This window comes from Brienomyrus brachyistius, unplaced genomic scaffold, assembly GCF_023856365.1.
Source record: "Brienomyrus brachyistius isolate T26 unplaced genomic scaffold, BBRACH_0.4 scaffold337, whole genome shotgun sequence".
Taxonomy (NCBI): domain Eukaryota; kingdom Metazoa; phylum Chordata; class Actinopteri; order Osteoglossiformes; family Mormyridae; genus Brienomyrus; species Brienomyrus brachyistius.
Window position 1 is genome coordinate 81,322 of NW_026042612.1, and position 12,289 is coordinate 93,610.

Here is a 12,289-nt window from a genome sequence, read left to right on the forward strand (position 1 = left end):
TGACAAATTAGGGATTTCTGAGTAAATGATGTCACATCGCACTGCTTCACTCAAATTTACTCCCTGGCACAGGCACATTCAGCAGCACAGTAATGCACTCCCCCCCCAGCCACCAACCCCAAAGCACCCACCCTCTACCCCGCCCCTCTTTTGCTGAAAATGACATTCATTATTTTATCGTTAAGCAGAAGTCATTCTTTACCTGGTGCTGGCAAGAAGGGGGGGGGGGGGGGGGCGGGGAATTAACCTTATGAAGGCCGAATCTGCTTGGCCCACATTGAGTGCACGTTGCTGTGTGGATGGCTGCCGCTCTTTTTCCTGACTGTCGAGTTTTCATTTAATCTGTTTGGTTCTCAAACCAAGGGTGGGATATCGGATAGTTTGGGGGGGGTGGGGGGGGGGGGGGTGGGGCGGGGGGGTGCACTCTAGGGATCCCAGCTGGAAAGGGCTGCATCTACCGGACGAATTTTGACTGGATCTCCAGGGAAATTCCCCAAAACAGCTGAGGCCTGCTTCTGAAGGATGGAGGGGGTTAGAACAGGGCAGAGCTGTAGGAGGTCAAGAGTTCCTGCACCCAACCAGTATGAGAAATGCTCGGCATTACCTAAATGCAGTTCCTGCTTCATGGAACTTGACACTGGATCACATGATGCCTCTGGCCAATGCGTAGAGATGCTTCTCCTCAGCGAGGCAGGGACTGCTTGCAGATATTAACACTGTTTGAGATTTTTCCACATCTTATGTGTCGTTTGCATGTTTATGTAAAATGGAAACACAAGAGACAGAAGGTGCAGAGAATCGGAAATGCAGGCTGCAAAACGAAACATTCCTGTTCATTAGCTTAAGTAGCTAAAATGCATTACGCTAATCCTCAGCATTACTGGATAGCTTTTCAGCTAGCTTTTACAGTTAAAGAACATAAGCCACATATATTAATGCTGAAAAGGACGGTTTAGTAGTACAAGAGCTACAGAACTGGCTTGCACAGCTGCATGCTGAAGGGAAATGCTTTTGCTCAGCAATAAAGCCCAAAAGCCCATTTGTCCACTTGGAGTTGACTTGAAATAATGAGGCTCCCTTCTGTGGATCAATAATATTGGTGAGGAATCATGCGTCTTAGGTAGGGAGAGATGAGCCCTCACCTTTCAGTCGATACGAGAGGCAGGAGGTTGTTCGCAGAGCTTCCCGCTCCAATGACGGCCATGTCTTCCATCTCCCACACCTGTTGCCCATCAAACAGCTGCTGCTCTTTCCTATTAGAAACGTGCAAGACCTTCTCATTAACAGCACAGTCAATGACTGCTGACACTGGTCCTTCCAGCATTCGATGCATAACTTTGGCTTAAGAAGAGACGGCAGTGTGGTTCGTTTCCACGGCAGGTTGCGAGCGGCTGCCTTAGTTTTGCTGAAAAGGCTCTGTGAGAGGACCCCACGCTAGAATTCTCCGGGTTTGGATGAGCACCATATTTGGAGATTGGGGCAATGATTCCTGCGGGTTCTAGAATGTAAGGCCTCAAAAAATGCCCTCAAAAATGCATCTCAAAAAACAGGAAAACGAAATTAAAAAAAAAAAGATGAGCTAGGGTCTGTCTGTCAGCAGCAGTGATGAATGGAAATAGACCTCTCCATTCCGTTCTTAATGCAATCACTTCCACACGACCCGGCTGCCATCTTTGATGCCGCGCGTTTTGTAAATTCGGAGCAAATTACTCGTCAGAACCCACCGGCGCCTGTCCGTCAGGCTGAAGGGGAGGGTGATGTCGCATAGACAGGTGACTGACAAGGAGGCACCGGGGGAAAAACAAGGCGAAGGAGACTGAGAAGGAGCAGGGGAGGGAGGGGGAAAAAGTGGAGTGGGGGGGGGGGGGTGGGAGGAGCAGGAGGCTTCTTTACCCAGCATCCCTGGGCACTGCAGTAACAGTCAATCTGGGGGCTAATTCGTGTCAGAGCTTGTATCCTATCTCCTTGAGAGGCGAGCAGAAGGTTGATAAAAATTGAAGTGGAAATGAAGTTGGATGCACAGGAGGATAGACACAACAATGAGCAGAGAAATGGGCTTGTATCCCTGATGCTCTTTCCTCCTGAAGAGCATCCCTCTGACCTGTGTCTGCCCTTGCTTCTGCCACTTTTTTACGGCACCCTCTTTCCACCCATACTTTCCTCACTTTTTTCCCTCACTATGCCTCCACTTCTGACTTCAGTGCCTCTGTAGTGTCCCTGCGTCTTCTGCTCTCCACACAGCCAGCCCAGACTTCTGGTGCAGTTGCTTTCGATGATGAACAGGACTTCCAGGATCGCAAGTTATAATGGCGACCTTATGATGTGTGCGTGTTATATAAAGTTTAGTACTTTCTTTGTTAGTCTGTGCAGTTATTCCGCAATTCCTCCCACTCTGTTGCATATTGTTGGAAAGGCTGGGGACGTTGCTAACTGTGCCACGTGAGGAATAAACGTAGGAGCCTTCGAGATGCGTGGCGAAGCACCTGCCAACAGGTACGTCTTGGGTTTTTGTGGGAGACAGCAGGTGGTATGACTCGATAGGCTGCAGGAAATGCGACGTGCTTCCTGCCTGCTCCACATCTACATCACCTTGGAACAGAAGAAAATTAAGCACTCCGATGTGGAATCAGACACGCATCCAGCACAAAGGCCAATCTGAGAGAAAGGGGGAGGTTTTAAGCAGGGGCCTTTGATAGAGCTGCCAGCATCCTGCGTGTCGGAGGCGTTTCTGCACTTTAAACAACGAAGCCATTCACGAGCTCCTTATTAACAGGCCGCCTGCATTGGTGGCCGCTGGGAAAGGATGTGGGAGAAAAGGGGGGGGAATGAGGCTCAGTCGGCTGAGGTTGGTCCACGACGTCCCAAAACCAGTGACCTTTTCGAGCGACCCGGCACGGCTGAAGCCTATTAATCCAGCCTCCCGAGCAACGCAGCCCACACTGGCACTCAAATAGACTCCGAAAATAAACCACAGCCCCAGACACCGCTGCAATTAACACCGTCTCGCACATGCGGGCTCTTCAGCGTGCTGCACGAGGGCTGGACAAGGGCCCAGAGAGCCGGCCCTGGGGCAGGTTCTTTAAGGGTTGGTTCTGGACTGGTTCTGTGTCCAGCTTCTTCTCCGTTTTCTGTGCAGTCTTCAGCAGCCCAGCTCACTCCCTCGCCCCAGAACCGGCAGCCAAGTTCAACACAAGTGCAGAGGTGGACCTGAAGCTGATCGGGGACATTAGCCACACTCGTGCTGTTTTATTAAAAACTGTGGATTAAGAGATTTGCATTCCTTCACAAACCGCACAACTGTAAAAACACTGTGCAGGAAAAGCTCGTCCTCCTCACTCCACGCCCCCCCCCAACCTCTATCCTTTTGTGCTGCCTATGAAAGCCGCCTTGGCTCCCAAAAACCCACCACCATTAACGCGGGCCTCCAAGTGTGCCTGCTATCTCCGGCCTACGCTATGAGAGGGTGGCCGGACCAAGTGATTCCAAAAAACCTGCCCATCATTCAAACCAGAGGTTCCAAAGATCCAGCATGCTGAAAACAAGTTCCAATCCATGAACCTTTAAGCCGAAAAGCCCAGCATTTCTGGGGGGCAACGTAATCCATCATCGAACCACTTACTCAGGTCTGGGTCATAGAGCCCGTCCCCAGCAAGACCATAGACAGAATGCCAGTCCATCACGCATCCAAATACTAAAGACTGATCAACTGAACTGCATGTCTATGGAATGTAGAAGAACCCCACGTGATGTGTGGAATATGCAAACTCCACACGAAGAGCGGAATTGAAACCCCCAACACTGCAGGTACAAGGCAAAACTGCTAACCACCGAGCACCTAAAAATATTTTATTTTTCCAACATCTGTAAAGCCCAGCATCACATGCCTTCTTTCTTACATCGTGTGAGATTTTTTTGATCAGCAACGTGTCCCATGAGACTTCACTCGATTTCATTTTATAAACAAATCATCCTATTATGAATATCGTGCCTATACGGCACGGACACATGCTGTAAGTTTACTTTTCTCTTCATAAAAGTAGGGAATGTGCTTACAGGAAGATGTGTATGGAAAAAGTAAGCAAACACCAAGATGTGCTCTGGCCCTAGTGTCCACGCCATCCTGGCTCAGTACCCAGCCTCAGGAAATAGGCAGCTGTTTCCTTCCTTTCGAGCGGCTGTGAGACAGCAGTGACAACCAGCTTGTCCCTTGTGACCTTTGAACTTGAACTGCTGTGCTAATACCTTCAGCTGCCAATGTCATGGGCGGTTGGCAGGAGGACCTTTGTCTCTGGTGGTTTCTCCCCCGGCGCAGACAGATAAATGATTTCTATTTGTCCTCTGCAGCAAAGGAAGAAGTTATCGATACAATCCGCAAATGATGTCAAGGATTTGTCAGCAAAGCTTATGAATGACAAAAACATCCCCCCAAAAACTCCTTCACTCCAGGCCCAGGAAGATTGAGAACCAGAACAGTTTATTGATTTTTTTTTTCTTACCTTCTTAAATAGAAGCTCAAGCTACAAAGGAAAAAGCAACATCTTTTGTGTGCTAAAATGTGGCTAAAAGCTTTCTGGGGGGAAAAAAAGTGATTGAATTAGATATTACATCTAACGGTGCTTCAAGCGGACGATTCAGAGAGAGGCCAAGGTGGATCACATCTTCGCTTCCCTTCACAGTTGTTTGAGAAAGAGATATCAGGCACGCGACTGATAGGTAAACAAACTTTCTGAAGTTAACAAAAGGGACGCAGGATGAGTGCAGGGCTCAAGGCAGAGAAAGAGGCAAGGGCGGGTAGGGGTACAATTCCATCCAAGGCTCTTTCTACGTCTGAAGGAATAGCTGAGGGTCTACCGTGTGCCAGACAATCACCACAGAGGAAGATAAAAAAAGCTGGAGATAAAAGTGGAGGAGGAGGGGATGGAAGACATTGGGAAAACTCTGCATTGAAAGTGACTGCGAACCTTCTCCACGTCTTCTTTCGAATCAGCCTAGAGTGATCCCGGGTATAATTTCAGGCAGCTGCCCCATGTCTACAATGCACAAATAGCAGTTGAGGGGCTTGTGTCCTCATGATGATCCTCAAAGCCCCAGAGACAGAGTTCTCTTCTGTCCTCCCTGCATGACAGAAGACCGCACAAGGACTCCCGTCTCCGGAAAAAGCCTTTGGCAAACAGATTGCTAATTAAAACAAACAGCAATGCAATCCCAGCAGACAAACAGGGCAGATCAAATTGGCAGTGCCTGCTGGAGACTCCCTGGGCTACGGCAAAGCCTCCTAACAGTCCTGTGCTGGATGACTGTGGGATTTACAATTACAGCTATGAGGACACGTGAGAGGCCTTGGGCCAGGGGGTCTATGTTTAGCCTAAATGTTCAATATCTGGTACCAAGCAAACAGAATAAGGGTAAAACGTTCAAAAACACAACAACTGTCTTCTAAGCATCTACCAGTACTAAGTGGTAGTTAAGACCTAGTGGTAGTTAAGACATTCAACTAAGCTGCACACATCACATCACTGAAGCAAACAGAATGATAATTATTGTAATCTGCCTAATTATGACTGCACTAACACAGCTAAGGAAATATATATGAATGCTTACACTGATTCCATCGACTGTGTATCCCTGTGACCCTTGAGAAGTTCCTAATAACAGCGGGATTATCAGCATTTCAGGGTCTGAACTGCAGCATAAAGAGATGAAATGTGTTCAGAGTCCTATGGGACTGGCTTCGGCAGGCCAACGGAGGCTTTCCTCAGAGTCATCTCTCTGCTTCTCTGAGCACCTGCAAAGTTCCTCCTTTGATTCTGATAAGTTACGCTTTAACAGGCAGAAAATTACTCGATCAGTTCCACTGGCAACCTCATCTTATGCGTTAGACGCTGGTATCATTGTGTGCTTATTTGCATAAACAAAAAGCTAATTGTTTTTTTAAACATCATATCTAATTCTTACTTCGGGGGCTGTGATTAAAACATGTTTTTAATGGAAAAACGTTCTGTAAAGGCATGCCGATTGTTCAGTGCTGGCGTTTCAGTTAAGGTCATGAAACTGCAGGATCACAGCAATGTTCCTGTCCTCAGACTACAACAGGGGATTGGCCTGCGGCACGGACCAATCACATGCATTTTGGCCAGATTGCCTTTATCCTTGGCACAAACAGCACAGAGGATCAAGATGGACTCCGGGCCTGTGTTCTGATCGCTATGACTTATCATAAGAGATGACACAGGCTCAAAAAGACGTGCAAACTGGACACGATTAAGGGTCTGATTTCCTGGCATTTGAGGAGCATGTGAAGCACCGTAGGCGTCTAATTCTCCATTAATTGAATTAGGTGTGTTTCCATAACACAGAGAAGTGTCCGAGTTTCAGAAGAGTGAGGCTGTCTGCCCGAGTGCCAGGACAATCCAACCCTCTGCGCCCACCATCCCAATCCCTGCACGCTGACAGCCTGATAAACGTCTGATGCGAAGGGGTCAGCCAGGATCTCGTGACAGAAGTGAGCAAACACAAACTAGCTTTCAGCCAATCAGAGTCAGCTGTGTAGGTCTGTGGTATAATTTGTGATGTGATGTCTATGGCTTATTGGGTGACTATCAGGGAAAAGACCCGCGATGTAATTGGCACTCAAGAGAATCGTGACTGCAGCAGATGGAATGTGTATCCTTATGTGGACTGGCTCCCCAGAAGAGATATTAATATTGTTCCAGCCCATAATCCTCTTTTAACCTCAATAGAAAGGGGATACTGCTTGAAATGAAATGAAAACCTGTAACAGTGAAATAAAATCTCATTCAAGCTGTTAGCTGAAAGAAAGAAGAAAAAGGTACATAAACACCGTAAAGTACCACACACACACAAATCACAACCTCTGCTAATGAGGTGAACAACCAGGTTCCTTGGCAGAATAAGAAACTAGGCCCATTACATGCAATTAACAAAAAGATTTTTGATGAACAAAATGAACTCACCACATATATAATATATAGCAGTTTCCCTGCCCTATTTGAAAACTTGTGATGTACGCATTTGGTACAGAATGCAAACAACTATTAAAACTAAACTTTGACATTTGGTTGCAAGAAATCCATCCATCCATCCATCTTCTATACCCGCTTGTCCTAAGCAAGTTCTGGGCACAAGGCAGGAAATAACTCAGCACAGGGCACCAACCATTACAGGTAATAAAAACTCCACCAGGCAAAAAAACTATGCTTGTCATTGTTCTAGATGCAGACAAACGCAGGTGAAGTGATAGATAACAAATGGAAAGTAAACAATGATAGACCGCTAGCTCTCTAGTGGGGCTCTACCTGAGTATGACTCACAATGCCTCGTCTGCTAAACTCCCCAGGAAGTCCCACGGCGGAGTTTTCCCACTGCACGCCCCAGCACCTTGTTCTCACCCACCTGTTGTGGTTTGTGACTTTTTCCCACTATGGACAAAGGGAGTCCTGATTAAAATTTATGATTACCTAATTTCACTTGGCAGATCCTCCCATCCTCAGGACCCTGGAAGGTCCCCCCCCCCCACCGCCCCATAACTCCCACAGTGGCTTTCCCAAGGGAGGCTGACCCTTTCCCAGGAGCCACTGAGCCTTGGCTGTGGGACTGGTCTTGCCTTTTATGAGGGCGAAGCATTCATTGGTTTTGATGGATTTCATTAAGCTCTTATCTTGGCTGTAAAGGCAGCTACTACAGCCATTGGTCTTCAGCTGGTGGCTCCAGAGGGCTGCCCTCACCATTGCCTGTTTTTACTGAAACCCTAAGACCGGGACCTGGCCTGACCCTTGGCAGACACCTTCCCTGACCTGCACGTGACCTCTCAAAAGTTCCACAAACTCCTTCACACTCCATCGAGAGGCCCCGAAGCACGAGAGCGGTGAAACAACAGCCTCCTCCCTGTCCGCACCCCCGATTGAATATCCGCTCATATTTACACAAGCTTATAAACAGCCGCCATCGTTCGGATGCAACTCCTCAGAAACACAATCCGTCTGCCACCTATCTGAAGGATTACTGCACTGGGGCCAGCTACTGCAGATTAAAGACAAAGGAGAAATTAAAAACGGACTATCTACAAACACGCCAAGACATCACGACAAAGAGGAGATCCAATTATCAGTGATAACCCAAAGACCCGTGAAAAAACCCTGAGTGGGCACAAGCATGCCGAAGTGGAAAAATCATTTTCCATCCCTTTCAGACGGCTTGTTTGTTCACAGCGGAGGTGTCTGGGTGCGACTTGTTATTCCCCAGGTCCTGCAAGGTGTGCCTTTTTACAAACATCCTCACGCACGTAACACATGTGATACACAATCACACACGCTTCTCGGCAGTAACATGTCTCAAGAAAGTCAACAGACACCAACAACTTTCACTGAAAGAGGAGCTGACGGGACGCAGGCGCCATGGCGACACCCATTACGAGGCTCTATTGCCCAAAGGCCACTCTCACCTCGCCACAACCTCGGAGAACGAGAAACGACACGAGAAAGTCCTGCCAAAAACACACCCCGGGAGCTCGCAACAGTCACCCGATTCGACTTTATTTTGTCAGATCCTCCCGAAGCTCATTACTGCCCCGTCCCCGTTGTGTTAATTGAAGCCGCGGTAACGATGCTCCTCGCTGGCTTTGCAAAAGCACAGGACTTGTCAGTTCTCCCCTCCAGCAAGACAGGTAATTGAATTGTGGCAGAGATCTCGGAAAGCTGGTTTGTTTTAATAACTTCACTAGATTATGTTTAATAAGTGCGCCTTAAATGGTCTTCAGTCTGACCAGGGAGGATGAAGAAGGGGCAAATCTGATAATGTAAATGAGGAAAAAAAAAAAAAACTGCCTGGTTCGAGGATGGATTTAATCACCATTGTCTTGGTGGTGTGTCTCTGTGTAAAGTTCAGCACTGAGACATAGTACCTACATTTTCACTTCCTTATACACCTTCACCCAGAGGTTCTGCACCACTAACAGGCTAGCTGATGCTTTCTCCCGGGTCTTGGTCACACCATACCTGGCCAATCAAATACATGCACACAACATTCAACATCATTCATAAGTCATCCAAATTCTCTTCCAAGGCAACATCTGGCTGAGAAGTTAAAGGGTACCTATATTACTCGAATGAGATTTACTTCGACGTGAAGTCCTCGGGTGGTCCACAGCAGGGGTCAGGGGTGAGATTCCTTGTCCACCTTTTCTGTCTCCTTTATCCGATTGGATTGCACAACCTGAACTGTGACCTTCTCAGACCTTAGCACCAATCAGGCAGGGAAAAAATAGCCTGGAACAGAGAGAGGGACACCTGGCCCTCCTCAAACAAACAAGCAGGAGCTCTAAAGGAGCTGAGAAGGTCAGACCTGGGGGGGGGGGGGGGGGGTTGAGTGTTGGGGGGGTGGTGGCTGAGAATGCGAATCTGGGCCTTGTTTTCAAAGAGCCACTATCAGAGTTCAGTGTAAAATTTCATAACAATGACTCAGTACCACAAGGCCAGGAAAGGAAAATACTGAACACACATATGTGCACAACTGAGACTGGGTCACATGACTCTATTTTTCTCCATGCCGTTTGTGAGACATGTGTTTCAGCCGATTCATGTTGTCACAAGCCGTTGTTTCCCAGTAACTGACCGGAGGCATTGCTCAGTGGAAGCCAGACCAGAAGACAGAGATGGGGGGGGGGGGGGGAATGCAGTGCACCACAATGCTGCTGGCCTGGTGCAGATTCCGACGGATGACCTTATCTAATCGTGCATCCTCAGCTTTACAGTCAGGTGGGGGGGGGAGCAAACAAAAAACAGAAGATGGACACCTGCAGCAGAAAACGGATTTCAGGATGGCCGAGGTGCGGAGCCCGGATGTGACTGGTGGACGCACATTTGCATAATAGTGAGTGTTGTCAGGGGGAGTGATGGCTGGGAGCCGTTATCTGAGGGGTGCGTGTTCCTGCCGTGAGGCGCTGTCTGCCTGATGTCTACCTGTCACACAGCCGGACAGGAGGCACCCCCAGCCCTGTGATTAACATGTCAGCGTCTTTACATGTCGCCGGGGAACACGGTGCGCGCATCTACATATACATATAAATGTAAATGCCCCCCCCCCCCCCACTGCACGGCCCGAGCGCCTTTTCAGAGCACCTGCGTTCCAGACTTTGACAGCTGGGATTGATTCAGAGCCGTCCTCACGCCACCGTTGATATTACGGCGACGGCTTTGGGATCTCAGACGTGATGGAAGCCTTTGGAATAAAGAACGATAGGAGCTGCAAAAGTTTCCCCCATTTGCCAAATCGTTACTCAGTCATTTAGAATCTGATAGGCAACCTCCCTGACAAGCCCCTACGCGACCAGGACATGAGAAACACAGCATCCGGGTTTCAGTAACACTTCTATCTCCGTATCAGATGCCCCAGGCCAGTGGACAAACCAGGTCTCTCCAAATGATTAATTTCTACATCAACGTGGGTGTTGGTAGAAATCAAAGATAATCACTGACCGAACAAGTAATTATTGGTTAATCTGAAGTGAGAACCGGACGAAAGAGCAGCGCACAAGGAACAGCTCAGCAGCCCTAATTAATCAGTGCTTCTCATGCCTATTCAATATCCACGCTGACAGCAAATCAACCACTTCCTCTTTTGTATAGGATTGAGATGTTGTCTAGTGGCTTCTGCTGCTCCGCCGCACTCCTGCTACTCAGCTTACACTCCTGACTGCATGACCCTCATACTGGTAGCATCAGTAGTGGTTTTGCTATTTCAACACTGGAATCTGTTGAGTAGAGCTGTGAGTTCATCTGTAGACCATGGCTGGTGTTCACGGTCAGGGGCTTACATCCAAAGAGACATCTTCAGTTTGGATACTCGCAGGTTCCACAGAGACTAACGCTCTCCTGGAAAAGAGCCTCTTCCTGTCCCCCCCCCCCCCCCCCCCCCCGCACTGTAGCCAGTCATGCCCACTACGTTTTCCCAACAATCAAGGCTGCAGCAAATTACACTGAGCATCTCTCCATTTGGGCGGCTCTCCCTGCATGTCCATTCTGATCAGATGATCAGAGCCGGAAAGAATAGCTTTTGATAAATCAATCGCGAGAACAAACGTGTTCAATCGACCTTCGATGAGTGCTTCTCATTTCCAAGCGTAAAAGATTTTGACTTGCTGTAAGGGAACTGCGGTCTCTTATGATAAAACCAACCAAGTTCTACCAAGCAGAAGTGTACAGCCCAAAACTTAACATTTGCCATACCATTTATATACTAGTTTTGGAGCTCCTGACTCATCATACCATAATTCTACCTTAACACCCAAAGCGTGAGTGATGAACAAAACATACCCTTCTTGTGTCATCTACATAATGTGGTACATAAACACATTAGGTATCAGAAAAAGGATGGAGAATGAGCTTCATTACCCCGGCAAAGGGTTAGGACAGCCACTGAACTCAGGGCGGCCTTGTTTACCGACAGTCAACACCAGTTTACGCATAACGGCTTCTGAATAGCAGACACTTATGCAGGGTCACCAGCCATAAAAGGACCCCGTATAAAATGGCTCAGGGGTGTGGGCCTGCTCAATTTGAAGTGGGGGGGGGGCACACGATGCCCAAGCCAGGGTGATGACTCCCAACACGTCACAAATCGTTGCTCCATCATCGCCTGCCGGGTGACACTTTGAAGTCTGTTTGCAGGCAGATGTCACTTTCCCAGTGAAGGAGCGGGGGTCAGAGGAGAGGGAAGCAGAGGTAACGATCTAGCTGGCTGCCCCCCTGCAGTCAAGGGTGAGTCACACACACTGGGGCACCTCCACTAAGTTAGCCCTCAACCCATCGGCTGATTTCTTCATCAATAAAAACGCCCAGGCGCACAGCAAAAACAACTCACAAGTCAATCTGTGTCTAGAGAACTACGCAAATCTTTAAAAAAAAAAAAACATTTGAAAAAAAGTTTCAACACAATCACGGTGTGACCCAATGAACAAAAACCACTTTGTTTTACACCACACAAAAAACAAAAATCACCATCCAAAAAGAAAACATTTTTTATGAGGAACACTAAACCTTTAAAACAAGTGAAAGCTTACTGCAGCATCTCAAAGACAAGCTTAATTAGCTTTATGACTAACCTACATGTTTGTTCTCATAAAGACAGGCAACACTAGTGGAAAAACACCGCGGAATAAATGCGAGATCTCTATATTGTCATGTGTTTTGACTTTTACAGTAAAATAAATTTTAGGTTGCATTTTTGTTCTTTGAAAATGCATGACAAACTCGTCAGTGGAAATGGCTTTCAG

General features: G+C 47.8%; 2 long non-coding RNA genes across 2 annotated transcripts in view; both read right to left on the reverse strand.

Annotated features, from left to right (window-relative positions):
* LOC125728583 (uncharacterized) overlaps nt 1-12,289 on the reverse strand; it is a 79,474-nt gene that overhangs the window by 28,102 nt on the left and 39,083 nt on the right. The window lies entirely within an intron of this gene.
* Nucleotides 620-12,289, reverse strand: part of LOC125728584 (uncharacterized) — a 44,335-nt gene continuing 32,665 nt past the window's right edge. The window contains exons 2-3 of the long non-coding RNA XR_007389187.1: nt 1,143-1,253; nt 620-697 (exon numbers count right to left, since the gene is read on the reverse strand). This is a non-coding gene — a long non-coding RNA (uncharacterized LOC125728584). The remainder of the gene's footprint in view (nt 698-1,142; nt 1,254-12,289) is intronic.